This window comes from Phalangium opilio, unplaced genomic scaffold (assembly GCF_054372755.1).
Source record: "Phalangium opilio isolate 3A_F unplaced genomic scaffold, DU_Popi_V2 ptg000209l_1, whole genome shotgun sequence".
NCBI classification, from domain to species: domain Eukaryota; kingdom Metazoa; phylum Arthropoda; class Arachnida; order Opiliones; family Phalangiidae; genus Phalangium; species Phalangium opilio.
The window spans coordinates 12,484,757-12,511,012 of record NW_028324217.1 but is presented as its reverse complement, the minus strand read 5'-3'; the positions used below and the strand labels follow the sequence as shown (position 1 = coordinate 12,511,012).

The window sequence follows — 26,256 nt, the reverse complement described above, 5'->3', positions numbered from 1 at the left end:
GAATACCTGACGAACATTTAATTTTTGGGCTTCCGTGGCGCAATGGTTAGCGCGTTCAGCTGTTAACCGAAAGGTTGGTGGTTCGAGCCCACCCAGAAGAGGTGTTGTGGGGTCTCAGATGTAGCGTGAAAAGTCATAACTTTTCCACAATACCTGACAACCTTTTAATTGCTGAGCTTCCGTGGCTCAATGGCTAGCGCGTTCGGCTGTTAACCAATAGGTTGGTGGTTCGAGCCTATCCGGGAGCGGTGTTGTGAGGTCTCAGATGTAACGTAAAATGTCAGAGTTTTTCCACAATACCTGACTAACATTCAATTTTTGGGCTTCCGTAGCGCAATGGTTAGCGCGTTCAGCTGTTAACCGAAAGGTTGGTGGTTCGAGCCCACCCGGGTGAGATGTTGTGGGGTCTCAGATGTAACGTAAATAGTCAAAGTTTTTCCTGAATACCTGACGAACATTTAATTTTTGGGCTTCCGTGGCGCAATGGTTAGCGCGTTCAGCTGGTAACCGAAAGGTTGGTGGTTCGAGCCCACCCGGGAGAGGTGTTGTGAAGTCTCGGATGTAGCGTGAAAAGTCATAACTTTTCCACAATACCTGACAAACATTTAATTTCTGAGCTTCCGTGGCCCAATGGTTAGCGCGTTCAGCTGGTAACCGAAAGGTTGGTGGTTCGAGCCCATCCGGGAGCTGTGTTGTGAGGTCTCAGATGTGACGTAAAATGTCAGAGTTTTTCCACAATACCTGACGAACATTTAATTTTTGGGCTTCCGTGGTGCAATTGTTAGCGCGTTTACCTGTTAACCGAAAGGTTGGTGGTTCGAGCCCACCCGGGAGAGGTGTAATGGGGTCTCAGTTGTAGCGTGAAAAGTCATAACTTTTCCACAATAGCTGACAACCATTTAAGTTCTGAGCTTCCGTGGCTCAATGGTTAAGCCGCTCAGCTGTTATTCAAAAGGTTGGTGGTTCGAGCCCACCCGGAGAGGTGTTGTGAGGTCTCAGATGTGACGTAAAAAGTCAGAGTTTTTCCACAATACCTGACGAACATTTAATTTTTGGGCTTCCGTGGTGCAATGGTTAGCGCGTTTAGCTGTTAACCGAAAGGTTGGTGGTTCGAGCCCATCCGGGAGCGGTGTTGTGAGGTCTTAGATGTGACGTAAAAAGTCAGAGTTTTTCCACAATACCTGACGACCATTTAATTTTTGGGCTTCCGTGGCGCAATGGTTAGCGCGTTCAGCAGTTAACCGAAAGGTTGGTGGTTCGCGCACATCTTGGAGCGGTTTTGTGAGGTCTAAGATGTAGCGTAAAAAGTCAAAACTTTTCCACAATACGTAACAACCATTAAACTTCTGAGCTTCTGCGGCTCAATGGTTAGCGCGTTCGGCTGTTAACCAATATGTTGGTGGTTCGAGCCCACCCGGGAGCGGTTTTGTGGGATCTCAAATGTAACGTAGCAAGCCAAAGTTTTTCCACAATAACTGACGACCATTTAATTTTTGGGCTTCTGTGGCGCAATGGTTAGCGCGCTCGGCTGTTAACTAATAGGTTGGTGGTTCAAGCCTATCCGGGAGCGGTTTTGTGAGGTCTCAGATGTAACGTAAAATGTCAGAGTTTTTCCACAATACCTGACGAACATTTAATTTCTGGGCTTCCGTGGGGCAATTGTTAGCGCGTTTACCTGTTAACCGAAAGGTTGGTGGTTCGAGCCCACCCGGGAGAGGTGTAATGGGGTCTCAGTTGTAGCGTGAAAAGTCATAACTTTTCCACAATAGCTGACAACCATTTAATTTCTGAGCTTCCGTGGCTCAATGGTTAGCGCGCTCAGCTGTTAACCGAAAGGTTGGTGGTTCGAGCCTAACCAGGAACTGTGTTGTGAGGTCTCAGATGTGACGTAAAAAGTCAGAGTTTTTCCACAATACCTGACGAACGTTTAATTTTTGGGCTTCCGTAGCGCAATGGTTAGCGCGTTCAGCTGGTAACCGAAAGGTTGGTGGTTCGAGCCCACCCGGGAGAGGTGTTGTGAAGTCTCAGATGTGACGTAAAAATCAGAGTTTTTCCACAATACCTGACGACCATTTAATTTTTGGGCTTCCGTGGTGCAATTGTTAGCGCGTTTACCTGTTAACCGAAAGGTTGGTGGTTCGAGCCCACCCGGGAGAGGTGTAATGGGGTCTCAGTTGTAGCGTGAAAAGTCATAACTTTTCCACAATTATATAAAAAAGACTTGGTTTGCCCAAGCCTTAAAAACAAAACGATAAGAGTTTTTCCAGTTGTCTGAAGCGCGGATATTATTTTTTTTCTATTGAATTTTAAGGACAATCCGTATTTTACTACTCTTTAGAATTTAATTCAATCGCCTGATTTTACTGCTAATGGATTAGTTTCCTATAAATTAATTGAAATAAAAAATTACTTATCTCAGATTTTTCAACAACAATTCCATTTTCCGGAAACATTTTATCATGAAATTTTCTCTTTTCAATGAAGAACGTACTTTAATTTTCAAATAATACTCTCATTAATAATGTATTATATGCGGTCTTTTCGAATACAAAAGGGGGCTGTTATCACCTTTCTTATATTTGATAAAGGGGTTCGTTTCCTCTTTCAGCACAGTCACAATTATTGAACTGTGTATATCAGTACTTGTGGGGAAGATTTTAGAAGTGTTGGTTGAGTTGCTATTTAGTTGACAACATTATGAAAACTTGATGTGTTTAAAACCTTTTGAAAGGAAAATTCTCGGAAATTTAAAAAAAAGAGTCAATTTGATTAAATTTACACGATATCCCTCAAAATAATAAATGCATGATAAAAAGTATCAGGAAAATGGAATTGTTGTTGAAAAATCTGAGATAAGTAATTTTTTATTTCAATTAATTTATAGGAAACTAATCCATTAGCAGTAAAATCAGGCGATTGAATTAAATTCTAAAGAGTAGTAAAATACGGATTGTCCTTAAAATTCAATAGAAAAAAAATAATATCCGCGCTTCAGACAACTGGAAAAACTCTTATCGTTTTGTTTTTAAGGCTTGGGCAAACCAAGTCTTTTTTATATAATATCTGTTCCTTCAGCCTTAATTTGTATTAATCCATTATAAAAATAATAATATGCTTGTCAAACTTCATTAATTCGATGTTCCAGTAAGATGTTCGTGAGCATATTGGCTCACTCCAAGTGCCTCTCATTATTTTATGGGAAAGATTAAAATTTTAAATTATTTGGCAGGGGAGTGTAAATTAATTCACCATAGATAGGCGGGTGGTAACTTATTTCATATAAAAAGGCGGTTGGTGACTCAATTAAGTTTAGTTGACCTTTTTGTATAGATTTAAAAAAAAAAGTTATTTCTAAACCACGCGCCAGCACGCGCACATTTCATTGAAAGTTTGTTATTTAAGAATTTCCTAAGATTCTTCATCAAAAATAGACAACGAGCTTTCCAAGACTCGAACCTGCAATGTTTTGCTTCGAATGCAAACGCGTTATCCATTACGCCACAAGCCCGTACTTCATAACAATAAAATTATCCAAGCATAGTATTTATAGGATTATTTCATTTATGTTGAATAAAAGATCTGTAAAAATAAACACCGATCTTGCCAGGACTCGAACCTGCAATCTTCTGCTCCAGAGGCAGACGCGTTATCCTATGCGCCACAAACCCGATAAAGGCTGAACAAAATGATATGCAAACAGTGTAATATATGTAACGGTTTTACCATGATTTATAAATTAATTAAAATAAAATACTTAGACTTAATTGTTCTTAATCAAACTTCAGAAGTTCAACATTCTATAAATGCTTAATAATTCAAAAGTGTTCCGAACCTTAACTTCGCAGTAGTTTCTGAGTTATTCGATGGAGTGGACCACCAAAAATCCCATACTTTTTCTATGGGACGCTAAGCCTAAAATCTGTGAATTATTTCTTTAACATTACGGGAGGGTGTGGGTTCTTATCTAGAAGGGCCTACCGGCCCTCTAGAATAGCTGACAACCATTTAAGTTCTGAGCTTCCGTGGCTCAATGGTTAGCGCGCTCAGCTGTTATTCAAAAGGTTGGTGGTTCGAGCCCACCCGGAGAGGTGTTGTGAGGTCTCAGATGTGACGTAAAAAGTCAGAGTTTTTCACAATACCTGACGAACATTTAATTTTTGGGCTTCCGTGGTGCAATGGTTAGCGCGTTTAGCTGTTAACCGAAAGGCTGGTGGTTCGAGCCCATCCGGGAGCGGTGTTGTGAGGTCTTAGATGTGACGTAAAAAGTCAGAGTTTTTCCACAATACCTGACGACCATTTAATTTTTGGGCTTCCGTGGCGCAATGGTTAGCGCGTTCAGCAGTTAACCGAAAGGTTGGTGGTTCGCGCACATCTTGGAGCGGTTTTGTGAGGTCTAAGATGTGACGTAAAAAGTCAGAGTTTTTCCACATTACCTGACGAACATTTAATTTTTGGGCTTCCGTGGCGCAATGGTTTGCGCGTTCAGCTGTTAACCGAAAGCTTGGTGTTTCGAGCCCATCCAGGAGAGGTGTTGTGGGGTCTCAGATGTAGCGTAAAAAGTCAAAACTTTTCCACAATACGTAACAACCATTAAATTTCTGAGCTTCTGCGGCTCAATGGTTGGCGCGTTCGGCTGTTAACCAATATGTTGGTGGTTCGAGCCCACCCGGGAGCGGTTTTGTGGGATCTCAAATGTAACGTAGCAAGCCAAAGTTTTTCCACAATAACTGACGACCATTTAATTTTTGGGCATCTGTGGCGCAATGGTTAGCGCGCTCGGCTGTTAACTAATAGGTTGGTGGTTCAAGCCTATCCGGGAGCGGTTTTGTGAGGTCTCAGATGTAACGTAAAATGTCAGAGTTTTTCCACAATACCTGACGAACATTTAATTTTTGGGCTTCCGTGGGGCAATTGTTAGCGCGTTTACCTGTTAACCGAAAGGTTGGTGGTTCGAGCCCACCCGGGAGAGGTGTAATGGGGTCTCAGTTGTAGCGTGAAAAGTCATAACTTTTCCACAATAGCTGACAACCATTTAATTTCTGAGCTTCCGTGGCTCAATGGTTAGCGCGCTCAGCTGTTAACCGAAAGGTTGGTGGTTCGAGCCTAACCAGGAACTGTGTTGTGAGGTCTCAGATGTGACGTAAAAAGTCAGAGTTTTTCCACAATACCTGAAGAACGTTTAATTTTTGGGCTTCCGTAGCGCAATGGTTAGCGCGTTCAGCTGGTAACCGAAAGGTTGGTGGTTCGAGCCCACCCGGGAGAGGTGTTGTGAAGTCTCAGATGTGACGTAAAAATCAGAGTTTTTCCACAATACCTGACGACCATTTAATTTTTGGGCTTCCGTGGCGCAATGGTTAGCGCGTTCAGCTGGTAACCGAAAGGTTGGTGGTTCGAGCCCACCCGGGAGAGGTGTTGTGAAGTCTCGGATGTAGCGTGAAAAGTCATAACTTTTCCACAATACCTGACAAACATTTAATTTCTGAGCTTCCGTGGCCCAATGGTTAGCGCGTTCAGCTGGTAACCGAAAGGTTGGTGGTTCGAGCCCATCCGGGAGCTGTGTTGTGAGGTCTCAGATGTGACGTAAAATGTCAGAGTTTTTCCACAATACCTGACGAACATTTAATTTTTGGGCTTCCGTGGTGCAATTGTTAGCGCGTTTACCTGTTAACCGAAATTTTGGTGGTTCGAGCCCACCCGGGAGAGGTGTAATGGGGTCTCAGTTGTAGCGTGAAAAGTCATAACTTTTCCACAATAGCTGACAACCATTTAAGTTCTGAGCTTCCGTGGCTCAATGGTTAGCGCGCTCAGCGGTTATTCAAAAGGTTGGTGGTTCGAGCCCACCCGGAGAGGTGTTGTGAGGTCTCAGATGTGACGTAAAAAGTCAGAGTTTTTCCACAATACCTGACGAACATTTAATTTTTGGGCTTCCGTGGTGCAATGGTTAGCGCGTTTAGCTGTTAACCGAAAGGTTGGTGGTTCGAGCCCACCCGGGAGAGGTGTTGTGAAGTCTCAGATGTGACGTAAAAATCAGAGTTTTTCCACAATACCTGACGACCATTTAATTTTTGGGCTTCCGTGGCGCAATGGTTAGCGCGTTCGGCTTTTAACTAATAGGTTGGTGGTTCGAGCCTATACGGGAGGGGTTTTGTGAGGTCTCAGATGTAACGTAAAATGTCAGAGTATTTCCACAATACCTGACGACCATTTAATTTTTTGGCTTCCGTGGCGCAATGGTTAGCGCGTTCGGTTGTTAACCGAAAGGTTGGTGGTTCGAGCCTAACCAGGAACTGTGTTGTGAGGTCTCAGATGTGACGTAAAAAGTCATAACTTTTCCACAATACCTGACAACCATTTAAGTTCCGTGCTTCCGTGGCTCAATGGTTAGCGCGTTCGGCTGTTAACCGAAAGGTTGGTGGTTCGAGCCCACCCGGGAGAGGTGTTGTGTGGTCTCAGATGTAGCGTGAAAAGTCATAACTTTTCCACAATACCTGACAACCATTTAATTTCCGAGCTTCCGTGGCTCAATGGTTAGCGCGTTTGGCTGTTAACCAATAGGTTGGTGGTTCGAGCCTATCCGGTAGCGTTGCTTTGAGGTCTCAGATGTAACGTAAAATATCAGAGTTTTTCCACAATACCTGACTAACATTCATTTGTTGGGCTTCCGTGGCGCAATGATTAGCGCGTTCAGCTGTTAACCGAAAGTTTCGTGGTTCGAGCCCACCCGGGAGAGGTGTTGTGAAGTCTCAGATGTGACGTAAAAATCAGAGTTTTTCCACAATACCTGACGACCATTTAATTTTTGGACTTCCGTGGCGCAATGTTTAGCGCGTTCGGCTTTTAACTAATAGGTTGGTGGTTCGAGCCTATACGGGAGGGGTTTTGTGAGGTCTCAGATGTAACGTAAAATGTCAGAGTATTTCCACAATACCTGACGACCATTTAATTTTTTGGCTTCCGTGGCGCAATGGTTAGCGCGTTCGGCTGTTAACCGAAAGGTTGGTGGTTCGAGCTCACCCGGGAGAGATGTTGTGGGGTCTCAGATGTAGCGTGAAAAGTCATAACTTTTCCACAATACCTGACAACCATTTAATTTCCGAGCTTCCGTGGCTCAATGGTTAGCGCGTTTGGCTGTTAACCAATAGGTTGGTGGTTCGAGCCTATCCGGTAGCGTTGCTTTGAGGTCTCAGATGTAACGTAAAATATCAGAGTTTTTCCACAATACCTGACTAACATTCATTTGTTGGGCTTCCGTGGCGCAATGATTAGCGCGTTCAGCTGTTAACCGAAAGTTTCGTGGTTCGAGCCCACCCGGGAGAGGTGTTGTGGGGTCTCAGATGTAACGTAAAAAGCCAAAGATTTTCCACAATACCTGACGAACGTTTAATTTTTGGGCTTCCGTAGCGCAATGGTTAGCGCGTTCAGCTGGTAACCGAAAGGTTGGTGGTTCGAGCCCACCCGGGAGAGGTGTTGTGAAGTCTCAGATGTGACGTAAAAATCAGAGTTTTTCCACAATACCTGACGACCATTTAATTTTTGGACTTCCGTGGCGCAATGTTTAGCGCGTTCGGCTTTTAACTAATAGGTTGGTGGTTCGAGCCTATACGGGAGGGGTTTTGTGAGGTCTCAGATGTAACGTAAAATGTCAGAGTATTTCCACAATACCTGACGACCATTTAATTTTTTGGCTTCCGTGGCGCAATGGTTAGCGCGTTCGGTTGTTAACCGAAAGGTTGGTGGTTCGAGCCTAACCAGGAACTGTGTTGTGAGGTCTCAGATGTGACGTAAAAAGTCATAACTTTTCCACAATACCTGACAACCATTTAAGTTCCGTGCTTCCGTGGCTCAATGGTTAGCGCGTTCGGCTGTTAACCGAAAGGTTGGTGGTTCGAGCCCACCCGGGAGAGGTGTTGTGTGGTCTCAGAAGTAGCGTGATAAGTCAAAGTTTTTCCACAATACCTGACGACCATTTAATTTTTCGGCTTCCGTGGCACAATGGTTAGCGCGTTCGGCTGTTAACCGAAAGGTTGGTGGTTCGAGCTCACCCGGGAGAGATGTTGTGTGGTCTCAGATGTAGCGTGAAAAGTCATAACTTTTCCACAATACCTGACAAACATTTAATTTCTGAGCTTCCGTGGCGCAATGGTTAGCGCGCTCAGCTGTTATTCAAAAGGTTGGTGGTTCGAGCCCACCCGGGAGCAGTGTTGTGAGGTCTCAGATGTGACGTAAAAAGTCGGAGTTTTTCCACAATACCTGACGACCATTTAATTTTTGGGCTTCCGTGGCGCAATGGTTAGCGCGTTCAGCTGGTAACCGAAAGGTTGGTGGTTCGAGCCCACCCGGGAGAGGTGTTGTGAAGTCTCAGATGTGACGTAAAAATCAGAGTTTTTCCACAATACCTGACGACCATTTAATTTTTGGACTTCCGTGGCGCAATGTTTAGCGCGTTCGGCTTTTAACTAATAGGTTGGTGGTTCGAGCCTATACGGGAGGGGTTTTGTGAGGTCTCAGATGTAACGTAAAATGTCAGAGTATTTCCACAATACCTGACGACCATTTAATTTTTTGGCTTCCGTGGCGCAATGGTTAGCGCGTTCGGTTGTTAACCGAAAGGTTGGTGGTTCGAGCCTAACCAGGAACTGTGTTGTGAGGTCTCAGATGTGACGTAAAAAGTCATAACTTTTCCACAATACCTGACAACCATTTAAGTTCCGTGCTTCCGTGGCTCAAAGGTTAGCGCGTTCGGCTGTTAACCGAAAGGTTGGTGGTTCGAGCCCACCCGGGAGAGGTGTTGTGTGGTCTCAGAAGTAGCGTGATAAGTCAAAGTTTTTCCACAATACCTGACGACCATTTAATTTTTCGGCTTCCGTGGCACAATGGTTAGCGCGTTCGGCTGTTAACCGAAAGGTTGGTGGTTCGAGCTCACCCGGGAGAGATGTTGTGGGGTCTCAGATGTAGCGTGAAAAGTCATAACTTTTCCACCATACCTGACAAACATTTAATTTCTGAGCTTCCGTGGCGCAATGGTTAGCAGGCTCAGCTGTTATTCAAAAGGTTGGTGGTTCGAGCCCACCCGGGAGCAGTGTTGTGAGGTCTCAGATGTGACGTAAAAAGTCGGAGTTTTTCCACAATACCTGACGACCATTTAATTTTTGGGCTTCCGTGGCGCAATGGTTAGCGCGTTCAGCTGTTAACCGAAAGGTTGGTGGTTCGAGCCCACCCGGAGAGGTGTTGTGGGGTCTCAGATTTAGCGTGATAAGTCAAAGTTTTTCCACAATACCTGACGACCATTTAATTTTTCGGCTTCCGTGGCACAATGGTTAGCGCGTTCGGCTGTTAACCGAAAGGTTGGTGGTTCGAGCTCACCCGGGAGATATGTTGTGTGGTCTCTGATGTAGCGTGAAAAGTCATAACTTTTCCACAATACCTGAAAAACATTTAATTTCTGAGCTTCCGTGGCGCAATGGTTAACGCGTTCAGCTGTTAACCGAAAGGTTGGTGGTTCGAACCCACCCGGGAGAGGTGTTGTGGGGTCTCAGATGTAACGTAAAAAGCTAAAGACTTTCCACAATACCTGACGAACATTTAATTTTTGGGCTTCCGTGGCGCAAAGGTTAGCGCGTTCAGCTGTTAACCGAAAGGTTGGTGGTTCGAGCCAACCCGGGAGAGATGTTGTGGGGTCTCAGATGTAGCGTGAAAAGTCATAACTTTTCCAGAATACCTGACAACCATTTACTTTTTGGGCTTCCGTGGCGCAATGGTTAGCGCGTTCGGCTGTTAACCGAAAGGTTGGTGGTTCGAGCCTATCCGGGAGCGGTGTTGTAAGGTCTCAGATGTAACGTAAAATATCAGAGTTTTTCCACAATACCTGACTAATATTCATTTGTTGGGCTTCCGTGGTGCAATGATTAGCGCGTTCAGCTGTTAACCGAAAGGTTCGTGGTTCGAACCCACCCGGGAGAGGTGTTGTGGGGTCTCAGATGTAACGTAAAAAGCCAAAGTTTTTCCACAATACCTGACGAACATTTAATTTTTGGGCTTCCGTGGCGCAATGGTTAGCGCGTTCAGCTTTTAACCGAAAGGTTGGTGGTTCGAGCCCACCCGGGAGAGGTGTTGTGGGGTCTCAGATGTAGCGTGAAAAGTCATAACTTTTCCACAATACCTGACAACCATTTAATTTCCGAGCTTCCGTGGCTCAAGGGTTAGCGCGTTTGGCTGTTAACCAATAGGTTGGTGGTTCGAGCCTATCCGGTAGCGGTGCTTTGAGGTCTCAGATGTAACGTAAAATATCAGAGTTTTTCCACAATACCTGACTAACATTCATTTGTTGGGCTTCCGTGGCGCAATGATTAGCGCGTTCAGCTGTTAACCGAAAGTTTCGTGGTTCGAGCCCACCCGGGAGAGGTGTTGTGGGGTCTCAGATGTAACGTAAAAAGCCAAAGATTTTCCACAATACCTGACGAACATTTAATTTTTGGGCTTCCGTGGCGCAAAGGTTAGCGCGTTCAGCTGTTAACCGAAAGGTTGGTGGTTCGAGCCCACCCGGGAGAGGTGTTATGGAGTCTCAGATGTAGCGTGAAAAGTCATAACTTTTTCACAATACCTGACAAGCATTTAATTTCTGAGCTTCCGTGGCGCAATGGTTATTGCGCTCAGCTGTTATTCAAAAGGTTGGTGGTTCGAGCCCACCTGGGAGCAGTGTTGTGAGGTCTCAGATGTGACGTAAAATGTCAGAGTTTTTCCACAATACCTGACAACCATTTACTATTTGGGCTTCCGTGGAGCAATGGTTAGCGCGTTCAGCTGTTAACCGAAAGGTTGGTGGTTCGAGCCAACCCGGGAGAGGTGTTGTGGGGTCTCAGATGTAGCGTGAAAAGTCATAACTTTTCCACAATACCTGACAACCATTTACTTTTTGGGCTTCCGTGGCGCAGTGGTTAGCGCGTTCGGCTGTTAACCGAAAGGTTGGTGGTTCGAGCCCATCCGGGAGCGGTTTTGTGAGGTCTCAGATGTGACGTAAAGAGTCAGAGTTTTTCCACAATACCTGACGAACGTTTAATTTTTGGGCTTCCGTGGCTTAATGGTTAGCGCGTTCAGCTGTTAACCAAAAGGTTGTTGGTTCGAGCCTATCCGGGAGCGGTGTTGTGAGGTCTCAGATGTAACGTAAAATATCAGAGTTTTTCCACAATACCTGACTAATATTCATTTGTTGGGCTTCCGTGGCGCAATGGTTAGCGCGTTCAGCTGTTAACCGAAAGGTTGGTGGTTCGAGCCCACCCGGGAGAGGTGTTGTGGGGTCTCAGATGTAACGTAAAAAGCCAAAGATTTCCCACAATACCTGGAGAACATTTAAGTTTTGGGCTTCCGTGGCGCAAAGGTTAGCGCGTTCAGCTGTTAACCGAAAGGTTGGTGGTTCGAGCCCACCCGGGAGAGGTGTTATGGAGTCTCAGATGTAGCGTGAAAAGTCATAACTTTTTCACAATACCTGACAAGCATTTAATTTCTGAGCTTCCGTGGCGCAATGGTTATTGCGATCAGCTGTTATTCAAAAGATTGGTGGTTCGAGCCCACCCGGGAGCAGTGTTGTGAGGTCTCAGATGTGACGTAAAAAGTCAGAGTTTTTCCACAATACCTGACGAACATTTAATTTTTGGGCTTCCGTAGCGCAATGGTTAGCGCGTTCAGCTGTTAACCGAAAGGTTGGTGGTTCGAGCCCACCCGGGAGAGGTGTTGTGGGGTCTCATATGTAACGTAAAAAGCCAAAGTTTTTCCACAATACCTGACGAGCATTTAGTTTTTGGGCTTCCGTGGCGCAATGGTTAACGCGTTCAGCTGTTAACCGAAAGGTTGGTGGTTCGAGCCCACCCGGGAGAGGTGTTGTGGGGTCTCAGATGTAACGTAAAAAGCCAAAGATTTTCCACAATGCCTGACGAACATTTAATTTTTGGGCTTCCGTGGCGCAAAGGTTAGCGCGTTCAGCTGTTAACCGAAAGGTTGGTGGTTCGAGCCAACCCGGGAGAGGTGTTGTGCGGTCTCAGATGTAGCGTGAAAAGTCATAACTTTTCCACAATACCTGACAACCATTTACTTTTTGGGCTTCCGTGGCGCAATGGTTAGCGCGTTCGGCTGTTAACCGAAAGGTTGGTGGTTCGAGCCTATCCGGGAGCGGTTTTGTGAGGTCTCATATGTGACGTAAAGAGTCAGAGTTTTTCCACAATACCTGACGAACATTTAATTTTTGCGCTTCCGTGGCGTAATGGTTAGCGCGTTCGGCTGTTAACCGAAAGGTTAATGGTTCGAGCACAACCGGGAGCTGTGTTGTGAGGTCTCAGATGTGACGTAAAAAGTCAGAGTTTTTCCACAATACCTGACGAACGTTTAATTTTTGGGCTTCCGTGGCTTAATGGTTAGCGCGTTCAGCTGTTAACCAATAGGTTGTTGGTTCGAGCCTATCCGGGAGCGGTGTTGTGAGGTCTCAGATGTAACGTAAAATATCAGAGTTTTTCCACAATACCTGACTAATATTCATTTGTTGGGCTTCCGTGGCGCAATGATTAGCGCGTTCAGCTGTTAACCGAAAGTTTCGTGGTTCGAGCCCACCCGGGAGAGGTGTTGTGGGGTCTCAGATGTAACGTAAAAAGCCAAAGATTTTCCACAATACCTGACGAACATTTTATTTTTGGGCTTCCGTGGCGCAAAGGTTAGCGCGTTCAGCTGTTAACCGAAAGGTTGGTGGTTCGAGCCCACCCGGGAGAGGTGTTATGGAGTCTCAGATGTAGCGTGAAAAGTCATAACTTTTTCACGATACCTGACAAGCATTTAATTTCTGAGCTTCCGTGGCGCAATGGTTATTGCGCTCAGCTGTTATTCAAAAGGTTGGTGGTTCGAGCCCACCCGGGAGCAGTGTTGTGAGGTCTCAGATGTGACGTAAAAAGTCAGAGTTTTTCCACAATACCTGACAACCATTTACTATTTGGGCTTCCGTGGCGCAATGGTTAGCGCGTTCAGCTGTTAACCGAAAGGTTGGTGGTTCGAGCCAACCCGGGAGAGGTGTTGTGGGGTCTCAGATGTAGCGTGAAAAGTCATAACTTTTCCACAATACCTGACAACCATTTACTTTTTGGGCTTCCGTGGCGCAGTGGTTAGCGCGTTCAGCTGTTAACCAAAAGGTTGTTGGTTCGAGCCTATCCGGGAGCGGTGTTGTGAGGTCTCAGATGTAACGTAAAATATCAGATTTTTTCCACAATACCTGACTAATATTCATTTGTTGGGCTTCCGTGGCGCAATGATTAGCGCGTTCAGCTGTTAACCGAAAGTTTCGTGGTTCGAGCCCACCCGGGAGAGGTGTTGTGGGGTATCAGATGTAACGTAAAAAGCCAAAGATTTTCCACAATACATGACGAACATTTAATTTTTGGGCTTCCGTGGCTCAATGGTTAGCGTGTTCGGCTGGTAACCAAAAGGTTGGTGGTTCGAGCCTATCCGGTAGCGGTGTTTTGAGGTCTCAGATGTAACGTAAAATATCAGAGTTTTTCCACAATACCTGACTAACATTCATTTGTTGGGCATCCGTGGCGCAATGATTAGCGCGTTCAGCTGTTAACCGAAAGGTTGGTGGTTCGAGCCCACCCGGGAGAGGTGTTATGGAGTCTCAGATGTAGCGTGAAAAGTCATAACTTTTTCACAATACCTGACAAGCATTTAATTTCTGAGCTTCCGTGGCGTAATGGTTATTGCGCTCAGCTGTTATTCAAAAGGTTGGTGGTTCGAGCCCACCCCGGAGCAGTGTTGTGAGGTCTCAGATGTGACGTAAAAAGTCAGAGTTTTTCCACAATACCTGACGAACATTTAATTTTTGGGCTTCCGTAGCGCAATGGTTAGCGCGTTCAGCTGTTAACCGAAAGGTTGGTGGTTCGAGCCAACCCGGGAGAGGTGTTGTGAGGTCTCAGATGTGACGTAAAGAGTCAGAGTTTTTCCACAATACCTGACGAACATTTAATTTTTGGGCTTCCGTGGCGCAATGGTTATTGCGTTCGGCTGTTAACCGAAAGGGTCGTGGTTCGAGCCCACCCGGGAGAGGTGTTGTGGGGTCTCAGATGTAACGTAAAAAGCCAAAGTTTTTCCACAATACCTGACGAACATTTAATTTTTGGGCTTCCGTGGCGCAATGGTTAGCGCGTTCAGCTGTTAACCGAAAGGTTGGTGGTTCGAGCCCACCCGGGAGAGGTGTTGTGGGGTCTCAGATGTAACGTAAAAAGCCAAAGTTTAAATTCAAATTCAAAATGTTTGTTTTTTACTTTTCATTACGTATACAGTTTGCTACGGGGCTAAGTCACATTGTGACTTGTAAGCCCCGTGCCTATCTGCTTAATTTAATACAACAATTTAATTTAAAAAATAGATTTAACAATGGTGTATTATAATAATTAGTGTTAAAGATTCATGAAAAAAGAATTAATGAATTTATGTTATATCCACTTAAAATTGAACAGTGGCATGGTATAATATTAAAAATTTAACAATTGGTTATGCCAAAAGTGGCTTTATAAAAACAAATTAAATTAAAAAGTAAAGGTTTTATTATTTTTTTCTTCTATTAGTGATTTTCTAGTCTTTTTAAATCTAGTTAAAGTCGGTTTTGCTTGAATTTCAGGTGATATTGTGTTATATAATTTTATTCCCGTATAAAATATTGACGTGAATTTTTTTGAAGTGTTACATTTAGGTAAATCTAATAGCTCTAGTGATCTTGTATGTCTATTTTTCTGCTTCATTTTTAGTAGGCTATTTTTCCACAATACCTGACGAACATTTAATTTTTGGGCTTCCGTGGCGCAATGGTTAGCGCGTTCGGCTGTTAACCGAAAGGTTGGTGGTTCGAGCCTATCCTGGAGCGGTTTTGTGAGGTCTCAGATGTGACGTAAAGAGTCAGAGTTTTTCCACAATACCTGACGAACATTTAATTTTAGGGCTTCCGTGGCGCAATGGTTATTGCGTTCGGCTGTTAACCTAAAGGTTGGTGGTTCGAGCACAACCGGGAGCTGTGTTGTGAGGTCTCAGAAGTCAGAGTTTTTCCACAATACCTGACGAACGTTTAATTTTTGGGCTTCCGTGGCTTAACGGTTAGCGCGTTCAGCTGTTAACCAATAGGTTGTTGGTTCGAGCCTATCCGGGAGCGGTGTTGTGAGGTCTCAGATGTAACGTAAAAAGCCAAAGTTTTTCCACAATACCTGACGAACATTTAATTTTTGGGCTTCCGTGGCGCAATGGTTAGCGCGTTCAGCTGTTAACCGAAAGGTTGGTGGTTCGAGCCCACCCGGGAGAGATGTTGTGGGTCTCGGATGTAGCGTGAAAAGTCATAACTTTTCCACAATACCTGACTAATATTCATTTGTTGGGCTTCCGTGGCGCAATGATTAGCGCGTTCAGCTGTTAACCGAAAGGGTCGTGGTTCGAGCCCACCCGGGAGAGGTGTTGTGGGGTCTCAGATGTAACGTAAAAAGCCAAAGTTTTTCCACAATACCTGACGAACATTTAATTTTTGGGCTTCCGTGGCGCAATGGTTAGCGCGTTCAGCTGTTAACCGAAAGGTTGGTGGTTCGAGCCCACCCGGGAGAGATGTTGTGGGTCTCGGATGTAGCGTGAAAAGTCATAACTTTTCCACAATACCTGACAACCATTTAATTTCCGAGCTTCCGTGGCTCAATGGTTAGCGCGTTCGGCTGTTATTCAAAAGGTTGGTGGTTCAAGCCCACCCGGGAGCAGTGTGGTGAGGTCTCAGATGTGACGTAAAATATCAGAGTTTTTCCACAATACCTGACTAACATTCATTTGTTGGGCTTCCGTGGCGCAATGATTAGCGCGTTCGGCTGTTAACCGAAAGGTTGGTGGTTCGAGCCCACCCGGGAGAGGTGTTATGGAGTCTCAGATGTAGCGTGAAAAGTCATAACTTTTCCACAATACCTGACAAGCATTTAATTTCTGAGCTTCCGTGGCGCAATGGTTATTACGCTCAGCTGTTATTCAAAAGGTTGTTGGTTAGATCCTATCCGGGAGCGGTGTTGTGAGGTCTCAGATATAACGTAAAATATCATAGTTTTTCCACAATACCTGACGAACATTTAATTTTTGGGCTTCCGTGGCGCAATGGTTAGCGCGTTCGGCTGTTAACCGAAAGGTTGGTGGTTCGAGCACAACCGGGAGCTGTGTTGTGAGGTCTCAGATGTGACGTAAAAAGTCAGAGTTTTTCCACAATACCTGACGAACATTTAATTTTTGGGCTTCCGTGCCGCAATGGTTAGCGCGTTCAGCTGTTTACCGAAAGGTTGGTGGTTCGAGCCCACCCGGGAGAGGTGTTGTGGGGTCTCAGATGTAACGTAAAAAGCCAAAGATTTTCCACAATACCTGACGACCATTAAATTTTTCGGCTTCCGTGGCACAATGGTTAGCGCGTTCGGCTGTTAACCGAAAGGTTGGTGGTTCGAGCTCACCCGGGAGAGATGTTGTGTGGTCTCTGATGTAGCGTGAAAAGTCATAACTTTTCCACAATACCTGACAAACATTTAATTTCTGAGCTTCCGTGGCGCAATGGTTAACGCGTTCAGCTGTTAACCGAAAGGTTGGGGGTTCGAGCCCACCCGGGAGAGGTGTTGTGGGGTCTCAGATGTAACGTAAAAAGCTAAAGATTTTCCACAATACCTGACGAACATTTAATTTTTGGGCTTCCGTGGCGCAAAGGTTAGCGCGTTCAGCTGTTAACCGAAAGGTTGGTGGTTCGAGCCCACCCGGGAGAGGTGTTATGGAGTCTCAGATGTAGCGTGAAAAGTCATAACTTTTCCACAATACCTGACAAGCATTTAATTTCTGAGCTTCCGTGGCGCAATGGTTATTGCGCTCAGCTGTTATTCAAAAGGTTGGTGGTTCGAGCCCACCCGGGAGCAGTGTTGTGAGGTCTCAGATGTGACGTAAAAAGTCAGAGTTTTTCCACAATACCTGACGAACATTTAATTTTTGGGCTTCCGTAGCTCAATGGTTAGCGCGTTCAGCTGTTAACCGAAAGGTTCGTGGTTCCAGCCCACCCGGGAGAGGTGTTGTGGGGTCTCAGATGTAACGTAAAAAGCCAAAGTTTTTCCACAATACCTGACGAACATTTAATTTTTGGGCTTCCGTGGCGCAATGGTTAGCGCGTTCAGCTGTTAACCGAAAGGTTGGTGGTTCGAGCCCACCCCGGAGAGGTGTTGTGGGGTCTCAGATGTAGCGTGAAAAGTGATAACTTTTCCACAATACCTGACAACCATTTACTTTTTGGGCTTCCGTGGCGCAATGGTTAGCGCGTTCGGCTGTTAACCGAAAGGTTGGTGGTTCGAGCCCATACGGGAGCGGTTTTGTGAGGTCTCAGATGTGACGTAAAGAGTCAGAGTTTTTCCACAATACCTGACAAGCATTTAATTTCTGAGCTTCCGTGGCGCAATGGTTATTGCGCTCAGCTGTTATTCAAAAGGTTGTTGGTTAGATCCTATCCGGGAGCGGTGTTGTGAGGTCTCAGATATAACGTAAAATATCAGAGTTTTTCCACAATACCTGACGAACATTTAATTTTTGGGCTTCCGTGGCGCAATGGTTAGCGCGTTCGGCTGTTAACCGAAAGGTTGGTGGTTCGAGCACAACCGGGAGCTGTGTTGTGAGGTCTCAGATGTGACGTAAAAAGTCAGAGTTTTTCCACAATACCTGACGAACATTTAATTTTTGGGCTTCCGTGCCGCAATGGTTAGCGCGTTCAGCTGTTTACCGAAAGGTTGGTGGTTCGAGCCCACCCGGGAGAGGTGTTGTGGGGTCTCAGATGTAACGTAAAAAGCCAAAGATTTTCCACAATACCTGACGACCATTAAATTTTTCGGCTTCCGTGGCACAATGGTTAGCGCGTTCGGCTGTTAACCGAAAGGTTGGTGGTTCGAGCTCACCCGGGAGAGATGTTGTGTGGTCTCTGATGTAGCGTGAAAAGTCATAACTTTTCCACAATACCTGACAAACATTTAATTTCTGAGCTTCCGTGGCGCAATGGTTAACGCGTTCAGCTGTTAACCGAAAGGTTGGTGGTTCGAGCCCACCCGGGAGAGGTGTTGTGGGGTCTCAGATGTAACGTAAAAAGCTAAAGATTTTCCACAATACCTGACGAACATTTAATTTTTGGGCTTCCGTGGCGCAAAGGTTAGCGCGTTCAGCTGTTAACCGAAAGGTTGGTGGTTCGAGCCCACCCGGGAGCAGTGTTGTGAGGTCTCAGATGTGACGTAAAAAGTCAGAGTTTTTCCACAATACCTGACGAACATTTAATTTTTGGGCTTCCGTAGCTCAATGGTTAGCGCGTTCAGCTGTTAACCGAAAGGTTCGTGGTTCCAGCCCACCCGGGAGAGGTGTTGTGGGGTCTCAGATGTAACGTAAAAAGCCAAAGTTTTTCCACAATACCTGACGAACATTTAATTTTTGGGCTTCCGTGGCGCAATGGTTAGCGCGTTCAGCTGTTAACCGAAAGGTTGGTGGTTCGAGCCCACCCCGGAGAGGTGTTGTGGGGTCTCAGATGTAGCGTGAAAAGTGATAACTTTTCCACAATACCTGACAACCATTTACTTTTTGGGCTTCCGTGGCGCAATGGTTAGCGCGTTCGGCTGTTAACCGAAAGGTTGGTGGTTCGAGCCCATCCGGGAGCGGTTTTGTGAGGTCTCAGATGTGACGTAAAGAGTCAGAGTTTTTCCACAATACCTGACAAGCATTTAATTTCTGAGCTTCCGTGGCGCAATGGTTATTGCGCTCAGCTGTTATTCAAAAGGTTGTTGGTTAGATCCTATCCGGGAGCGGTGTTGTGAGGTCTCAGATATAACGTAAAATATCAGAGTTTTTCCACAATACCTGACGAACATTTAATTTTTGGGCTTCCGTGCCGCAATGGTTAGCGCGTTCAGCTGTTTACCGAAAGGTTGGTGGTTCGAGCCCACCCGGGAGAGGTGTTGTGGGGTCTCAGATGTAACGTAAAAAGCCAAAGATTTTCCACAATACCTGACGACCATTAAATTTTTCGTTTTCCGTGGCACAATGGTTAGCGCGTTCGGCTGTTAACCGAAAGGTTGGTGGTTCGAGCTCACCCGGGAGAGATGTTGTGTGGTCTCTGATGTAGCGTGAAAAGTCATAACTTTTCCACAATACCTGACAAACATTTAATTTCTGAGCTTCCGTGGCGCAATGGTTAACGCGTTCAGCTGTTAACCGAAAGGTTGGTGGTTCGAGCCCACCCGGGAGAGGTGCTGTGGGGTCTCAGATGTAACGTAAAAAGCTAAAGATTTTCCACAATACCTGACGAACGTTTAATTTTTGGGCTTCCGTGGCGCAATGGTTAGCGCGTTCAGCTGTTAACCGAAAGGTTGGTGGTTCGAACCCACCCGGGAGAGGTGTTGTGGGGTCTCAGATGTAACGTAAAAAGCCAAAGATTTTCCACAATACCTGACGAACATTTAATTTTTGGGTTTCCGTGGCGCAAAGGTTAGCGCGTTCAGCTGTTATTCAAAAGGTTGGTGGTTCGAGCCAACCCGGGAGCAGTGTTGTGAGGTCTCAGATGTGACGTAAAAAGTCAGAGTTTTTCCACAATACCTGACGAACATTTAATTTTTGGGCTTCCGTAGCGCAATGGTTAGCGCGTTCAGCTGTTAACCGAAAGGTTGGTGGTTCGAGCCGACCCGGGAGAGGTGTTGTGGGGTCTCAGATGTAGCGTGAAAAGTCATAACTTTTCCACAATACCTGACAACCATTTACTTTTTGGGCTTCCGTGGCGCAATGGTTAGCGCGTTCGGCTGTTAACCGAAAGGTTGGTGGTTCGAGCCTATCCGGGAGCGGTTTTGTGAGGTCTCAGATGTGACGTAAAAAGTCAGAGTTTTTCCACAATACCTGACGAACATTTAATTTTTGGGCTTCCGTAGCGCAATGGTTAGCGCGTTCAGCTGTTAACCGAAAGGTTGGTGGTTCGAGCCAACCCGGGAGAGGTGTTGTGGGGTCTCAGATGTAACGTAAAAAGCCAAAGTTTTTCCACAATACCTGACGAACATTTAATTTTTCGGCTTCCGTGGCGCAATGGTTAGCGCGTTCAGCTGTTAACCGAAAGGTTGGTGGTTCGAGCCCACCCGGGAGAGGTGTTGTGGGGTCTCAGATGTAACGTAAAAAGCCAAAGATTTTCCACAATACCTGACGAACATTTAATTTTTGGGCTTTCGTGGCGCAAAGGTTAGCGCGTTCAGCTGTTATTCAAAAGGTTGGTGGTTCGAGCCCACCCGGGAGCAGTGTTGTGAAATCTCAGATGTGACGTAAAAAGTCAGAGTTTTTCCACAATACCTGACGAACATTTAATTTTTGGGCTTCCGTAGCGCAATGGTTAGCGCGTACAGCTGTTAACCGAAAGGTTGGTGGTTCGAGCCCACCCGGAGAGGTGTTGTGGGGTCTCAGATGTAGCGTGATAAGTCAAAGTTTTTCCACAATACCTGACGAACATTTAATTTTTGGCCTTCCGTGGCGCAATGGTTAGCGCGTTCGGCTGTTAACCGAAAGGTTGGTGGTTCAAGCCCACCCGGGAGAGGTGTTTTGGAGTCTCAGATGTGACGTAAAAAGTCAGAGTTTTTCCACAATACCTGACGAACATTTAATTTTTGGGCTTCCGTAGCTCAATGGTTAGCACGTTCAGCTGTTAACCGAAAGGTTCGTGGTTCCAGCCCACCCGGGAGAGGTGTTGTGGGGTCTCAGATGTAACGTAAAAAGCCAAAGTTTTTCCACAATACCTGACGAACATTTAATTTTTGGGCTTCCGTGGCGCAATGGTTAGCGCGTTCAGCTGTTAACCGAAAGGTTGGTGGTTCGAGCCCACCCCGGAGAGGTGTTGTGGGGTCTCAGATGTAGCGTGAAAAGTGATAACTTTTCCACAATACCTGACAACCATTTACTTTTTGGGCTTCCGTGGCGCAATGGTTAGCGCGTTCGGCTGTTAACCGAAAGGTTGGTGGTTCGAGCCCATCCGGGAGCGGTTTTGTGAGGTCTCAGATGTGACGTAAAGAGTCAGAGTTTTTCCACAATACCTGACAAGCATTTAATTTCTGAGCTTCCGTGGCGCAATGGTTATTGCGCTCAGCTGTTATTCAAAAGGTTGTTGGTTAGATCCTATCCGGGAGCGGTGTTGTGAGGTCTCAGATATAACGTAAAATATCAGAGTTTTTCCACAATACCTGACGAACATTTAATTTTTGGGCTTCCGTGCCGCAATGGTTAGCGCGTTCAGCTGTTTACCGAAAGGTTGGTGGTTCGAGCCCACCCGGGAGAGGTGTTGTGGGGTCTCAGATGTAACGTAAAAAGCCAAAGATTTTCCACAATACCTGACGACCATTAAATTTTTCGGCTTCCGTGGCGCAATGGTTAGCGCGTTCAGCTGTTAACCGAAAGGTTGGTGGTTCGAGCCTATCCGGGAGCGGTTTTGTGAGGTCTCAGATGTGACGTAAAAAGTCAGAGTTTTTCCACAATACCTGACGAACGTTTAATTTTTGGGCTTCCGTGGCGCAATGGTTAACGCGTTCAGCTGTTAACCGAAAGGTTGGTGGTTCGAGCCCACCCGGGAGAGGTGTTGTGGGGTCTCAGATGTAACGTAAAAAGCCAAAGATTTTCCACAATACCTGACGAACATTTAATTTTTGGGCTTTCGTGGCGCAAAGGTTAGCGCGTTCAGCTGTTATTCAAAAGGTTGGTGGTTCGAGCCCACCCGGGAGCAGTGTTGTGAAGTCTCAGATGTGACGTAAAAAGTCAGAGTTTTTCCACAATACCTGACGAACATTTAATTTTTGGGCTTCCGTAGCGCAATGGTTAGCGCGTACAGCTGTTAACCGAAAGGTTGGTGGTTCGAGCCCACCCGGAGAGGTGTTGTGGGGTCTCAGATGTAGCGTGATAAGTCAAAGTTTTTCCACAATACCTGACGAACATTTAATTTTTGGCCTTCCGTGGCGCAATGGTTAGCGCGTTCGGCTGTTAACCGAAAGGTTGGTGGTTCAAGCCCACCCGGGAGAGGTGTTTTGGAGTCTCAGATGTGACGTAAAAAGTCAGAGTTTTTCCACAATACCTGACGAACATTTAATTTTTGGGCTTCCGTAGCTCAATGGTTAGCACGTTCAGCTGTTAACCGAAAGGTTCGTGGTTCCAGCCCACCCGGGAGAGGTGTTGTGGGGTCTCAGATGTAACGTAAAAAGCCAAAGTTTTTCCACAATACCTGACGAACATTTAATTTTTGGGCTTCCGTGGCGCAATTGTTAGCGCGTTCAGCTGTTAACCGAAAGGTTGGTGGTTCGAGCCCACCCCGGAGAGGTGTTGTGGGGTCTCAGATGTAGCGTGAAAAGTGATAACTTTTCCACAATACCTGACAACCATTTACTTTTTGGGCTTCCGTGGCGCAATGGTTAGCGCGTTCGGCTGTTAACCGAAAGGTTGGTGGTTCGAGCCCATCCGGGAGCGGTTTTGTGAGGTCTCAGATGTGACGTAAAGAGTCAGAGTTTTTCCACAATACCTGACAAGCATTTAATTTCTGAGCTTCCGTGGCGCAATGGTTATTGCGCTCAGCTGTTATTCAAAAGGTTGTTGGTTAGATCCTATCCGGGAGCGGTGTTGTGAGGTCTCAGATATAACGTAAAATATCAGAGTTTTTCCACAATACCTGACGAACATTTAATTTTTGGGCTTCCGTGCCGCAATGGTTAGCGCGTTCAGCTGTTTACCGAAAGGTTGGTGGTTCGAGCCCACCCGGGAGAGGTGTTGTGGGGTCTCAGATGTAACGTAAAAAGCCAAAGATTTTCCACAATACCTGACGACCATTAAATTTTTCGGCTTCCGTGGCGCAATGGTTAGCGCGTTCAGCTGTTAACCGAAAGGTTGGTGGTTCGAGCCTATCCGGGAGCGGTTTTGTGAGGTCTCAGATGTGACGTAAAAAGTCAGAGTTTTTCCACAATACCTGACGAACGTTTAATTTTTGGGCTTCCGTGGCGCAATGGTTAACGCGTTCAGCTGTTAACCGAAAGGTTGGTGGTTCGAGCCCACCCGGGAGAGGTGCTGTGGGGTCTCAGATGTAACGTAAAAAGCTAAAGATTTTCCACAATACCTGACGAACATTTAATTTTTGGGCTTCCGTGGCGCAAAGGTTAGCGCTTTCAGCTGTTAACCGAAAGGTTGGTGGTTCGAGCCCACCCGGGAGAGGTGTTATGGAGTCTCAGATGTAGCGTGAAAAGTCATAACTTTTCCACAATACCTGACAAGCATTTAATTTCTGAGCTTCCGTGGCGCAATGATTATTGCGCTCAGCTGTTATTCAAAAGGTTTGTGGTTCGAGCCCACCCGGGAGCAGTGTTGTGAGGTCTCAGATGTGACGTAAAAAGTCAGAGTTTTTCCACAATACCTGACGAACATTTAATTTTTGGGCTTCCGTAGCTCAATGGTTAGCGCGTTCAGCTGTTAACCGAAAGGTTCGTGGTTCCAGCCCACCCGGGAGAGGTGTTGTGGGGTCTCCGATGTAACGTAAATAGCCAAAGTTTTTCCACAATAATTGACGAACATTTAATTTTTGGGCTTCCGTGGCGCAATGGTTAGCGCGTTCAGCTGTTAACCGAAAGGTTGGTGGTTCGAGCCAACCCGGGAGAGGTGTTGTGGGGTCTCAGATGTAGCGTGAAAAGTCATAACTTTTCCACAATACCTGACAACCATTTACTTTTTGGGCTTCCGTGGCGCAATGGTTAGCTCGTTCGGAACCGAAAGGTTGGTGGTTCGAGCCTATCCGGGAGCGGTTTTGTGAGGTCTCAGATGTGACGTAAAAAGTCAGAGTTTTTCCACAATACCTGACAAACATTTAATTTTTGGGCTTCCGTAGCGCAATGGTTAGCGCGTTCAGCTGTTAACCGAAAGGTTGGTGGTTCGAGCCAACCCGGGAGAGGTGTTGTGGGGTCTCAGATGTAACGTAAAAAGCCAAAGTTTTTCCACAATACCTGACGAACATTTAATTTTTGGGCTTCCGTGGCGCAAAAGGTTAGCGCGTTCAGCTGTTATTCAAAAGGTTGGTGGTTCGAGCCCACCCGGGAGCAGTGTTGTGAAGTCTCAGATGTGACGTAAAAAGTCAGAGTTTTTCCACAATACCTGACGAACATTTAATTTTTGGGCTTCCGTAGCGCAATGGTTAGCGCGTTCAGCTGTTAACCGAAAGGTTGGTGGTTCGCGCCCATCCGGGAGCGGTTTTGTGAGGTCTCAGATGTGACGTAAAAAGTCAGAGTTTTTCCACATTACCTAACGAACATTTAACTTTTGGGCTTCCGTGGCGCAATGGTTAGCGCGTACAGCTGTTAACCGAAAGGTTGGTGGTTCGAGCCCACCCGGAGAGGTGTTGTGGGGTCTCAGATGTAGCGTGATAAGTCAAAGTTTTTCCACAATACCTGACGAACATTTAATTTTCGGGCTTCCGTGGCGCAATGGTTAGCGCGTTCGGCTGTTAACCGAAAGGTTGGTGGTTCAAGCCCACCCAGGAGAGGTGTTTTGGAGTCTCAGATGTAACGTAAAAAGCCAAAGTTTTTCCACATTACCTGACGAACATTTAATTTCCGAGCTTCCGTGGCGCAATGGTTAGCGCGTTCAGCTGTTAACCGAAAGGTTGGTGGTTCGAGCCAACCCGGGAGAGGTGTTGTGGGGTCTCAGATGTAACGTAAAAAGCCAAAGTTTTTCCACAATACCTGACGAACATTTAATTTTTGGGCTTCCGTGGCGCAAAGGTTAGCGCGTTCAGCTGTTATTCAAAAGGTTGGTGGTTCGAGCCCACCCGGGAGCAGTGTTGTGAAGTCTCAGATGTGACGTAAAAAGTCAGAGTTTTTCCACAATACCTGACGAACATTTAATTTTTGGGCTTCCGTGGCGCAATGGTTAGCGCGTTTAGCTGTTAACCGCAAGGTTGGTGGTTCGCGCCCATCCGGGAGCGGTTTTGTGAGGTCTCAGATGTGACGTAAAAATCAGAGTTTTTCCACATTACCTGACGAACATTTAATTTCCGAGCTTCCGTGGCGCAATGGTTAGCGCGTACAGCTATTAACCGAAGGGTTGGTGGTTCGAGCCCACACGGGGAGGTGTTGTGGGGTCTCAGATGTAACGTAGAAAGCCAAAGTTGTTCCACAATACCTGACGACCATTTAATTTTTCGGCTTCCGTGGCACAATGGTTAGCGCGTTCAGCTGCTAACCGAAAGGTTTGTGGTTCGAGCCCACCCGGAAGAGGTGTTGTGGGGTCTCAGATGTAGCGTGAAAAGTCATAACTTTTCCACAATACCCGACAACCATTTAATTTCTGAGCTTCCGTGGCGCAATGGTTAGCGCGTTCGGCTGTTAACCACTAGGTTGGTGATTCGAGCCTATCCGGGAGCGGTGTTGTGAGGTCTCAGATGTGACGTAAAAAGTCAGAGTTTTTCCACAATACCTGACGACCATTTAATTTTTGGGCTTCCGTGGCGCAGTGGTTAGCGCGTTCGGCTGTTAACCGAAAGGTTGGTGGTTCAAGCCCACCCGGGAGAGGTGTTGTGGGGTCTCAGATGTAACGTAAAAAGCCAAGGTTTTTCCACAATTCCTGACGAACATTTAATTTTTGGGCTTCCGTGACGCAATGGTTAGCGCGTTCAGCTGTTAACCGAAAGGTTTGTGGTTCGAGCCCACCCGGAAGAGGTGTTGTGGGGTTTCAGATGTAGCGTGAAAAGTCATAACTTTACCACAATACCTGACAACCATTTAATTTCTGAGCTTCCGTGGCGCAATGGTTAGCGCGCTCAGCTGTTATTCAAAAGATTGGTGGTTCGAGCGCACCCGGGAACAGTGTTGTGAGGTCTCAGATGTGATGTAAAAAGTCAGAGTTTTTCCACAATACCTGACGACCATTTAATTTTTGGGCTTCCGTGGCGCAATGGTTAGCGCGTTCGGCTGTTAACCGAAAGGTTGGTTGTTGAAAAAGCTAACGGTACGCAGCGTTCCTAAGTGGTCTCCCTCCCAAGTACTGACTGCGCTCGACGCTGCTTAACTTCGGTGATCGGACGAGAACCGGTGTTTTCAGCGTGATATCGCCGTTGCCGAGAGTGCTACTTAATAATTCGAATTTAAAGTAAGTGAGACAAATTAACCTTCATCTTTATAAAACAATAATAAAATGAAGATATGTTTGCTTTTTTCATATCTGGTG

The 26,256-nt window shown here is 46.1% G+C and overlaps 8 non-coding genes and 1 pseudogene across 8 annotated transcripts; 8 read left to right on the top strand and 1 right to left on the bottom strand.

Annotated features, from left to right (window-relative positions):
• The first annotated feature begins 469 nt into the window (after window positions 1–469).
• On the top strand, window positions 470–542 carry TRNAT-GGU (transfer RNA threonine (anticodon GGU)). Its single transcript has one exon. It is a non-coding gene; the product is annotated as a tRNA-Thr (tRNA).
• A 74-nt stretch (window positions 543–616) lies between these two features.
• On the top strand, window positions 617–689 carry TRNAT-GGU (transfer RNA threonine (anticodon GGU)). Its single transcript has one exon. It is a non-coding gene; the product is annotated as a tRNA-Thr (tRNA).
• A 1,249-nt stretch (window positions 690–1,938) lies between these two features.
• TRNAT-GGU (transfer RNA threonine (anticodon GGU)) lies at window positions 1,939–2,011 on the top strand. Its single transcript has one exon. It is a non-coding gene; the product is annotated as a tRNA-Thr (tRNA).
• Window positions 2,012–5,190: 3,179 nt separating this feature from the next.
• Window positions 5,191–5,263, top strand: TRNAT-GGU (transfer RNA threonine (anticodon GGU)). The gene has a single exon. It is a non-coding gene; the product is annotated as a tRNA-Thr (tRNA).
• Window positions 5,264–5,336: 73 nt separating this feature from the next.
• On the top strand, window positions 5,337–5,409 carry TRNAT-GGU (transfer RNA threonine (anticodon GGU)). Its single transcript has one exon. It is a non-coding gene; the product is annotated as a tRNA-Thr (tRNA).
• Window positions 5,410–5,483: 74 nt separating this feature from the next.
• Window positions 5,484–5,556, top strand: TRNAT-GGU (transfer RNA threonine (anticodon GGU)). Its single transcript has one exon. It is a non-coding gene; the product is annotated as a tRNA-Thr (tRNA).
• A 1,835-nt stretch (window positions 5,557–7,391) lies between these two features.
• On the top strand, window positions 7,392–7,464 carry TRNAT-GGU (transfer RNA threonine (anticodon GGU)). The gene has a single exon. It is a non-coding gene; the product is annotated as a tRNA-Thr (tRNA).
• An 808-nt stretch (window positions 7,465–8,272) lies between these two features.
• TRNAT-GGU (transfer RNA threonine (anticodon GGU)) lies at window positions 8,273–8,345 on the top strand. The gene has a single exon. It is a non-coding gene; the product is annotated as a tRNA-Thr (tRNA).
• A 17,684-nt stretch (window positions 8,346–26,029) lies between these two features.
• On the bottom strand, window positions 26,030–26,148 carry LOC149619882 (5S ribosomal RNA; annotated as a pseudogene).
• Window positions 26,149–26,256: the final 108 nt, after the last annotated feature.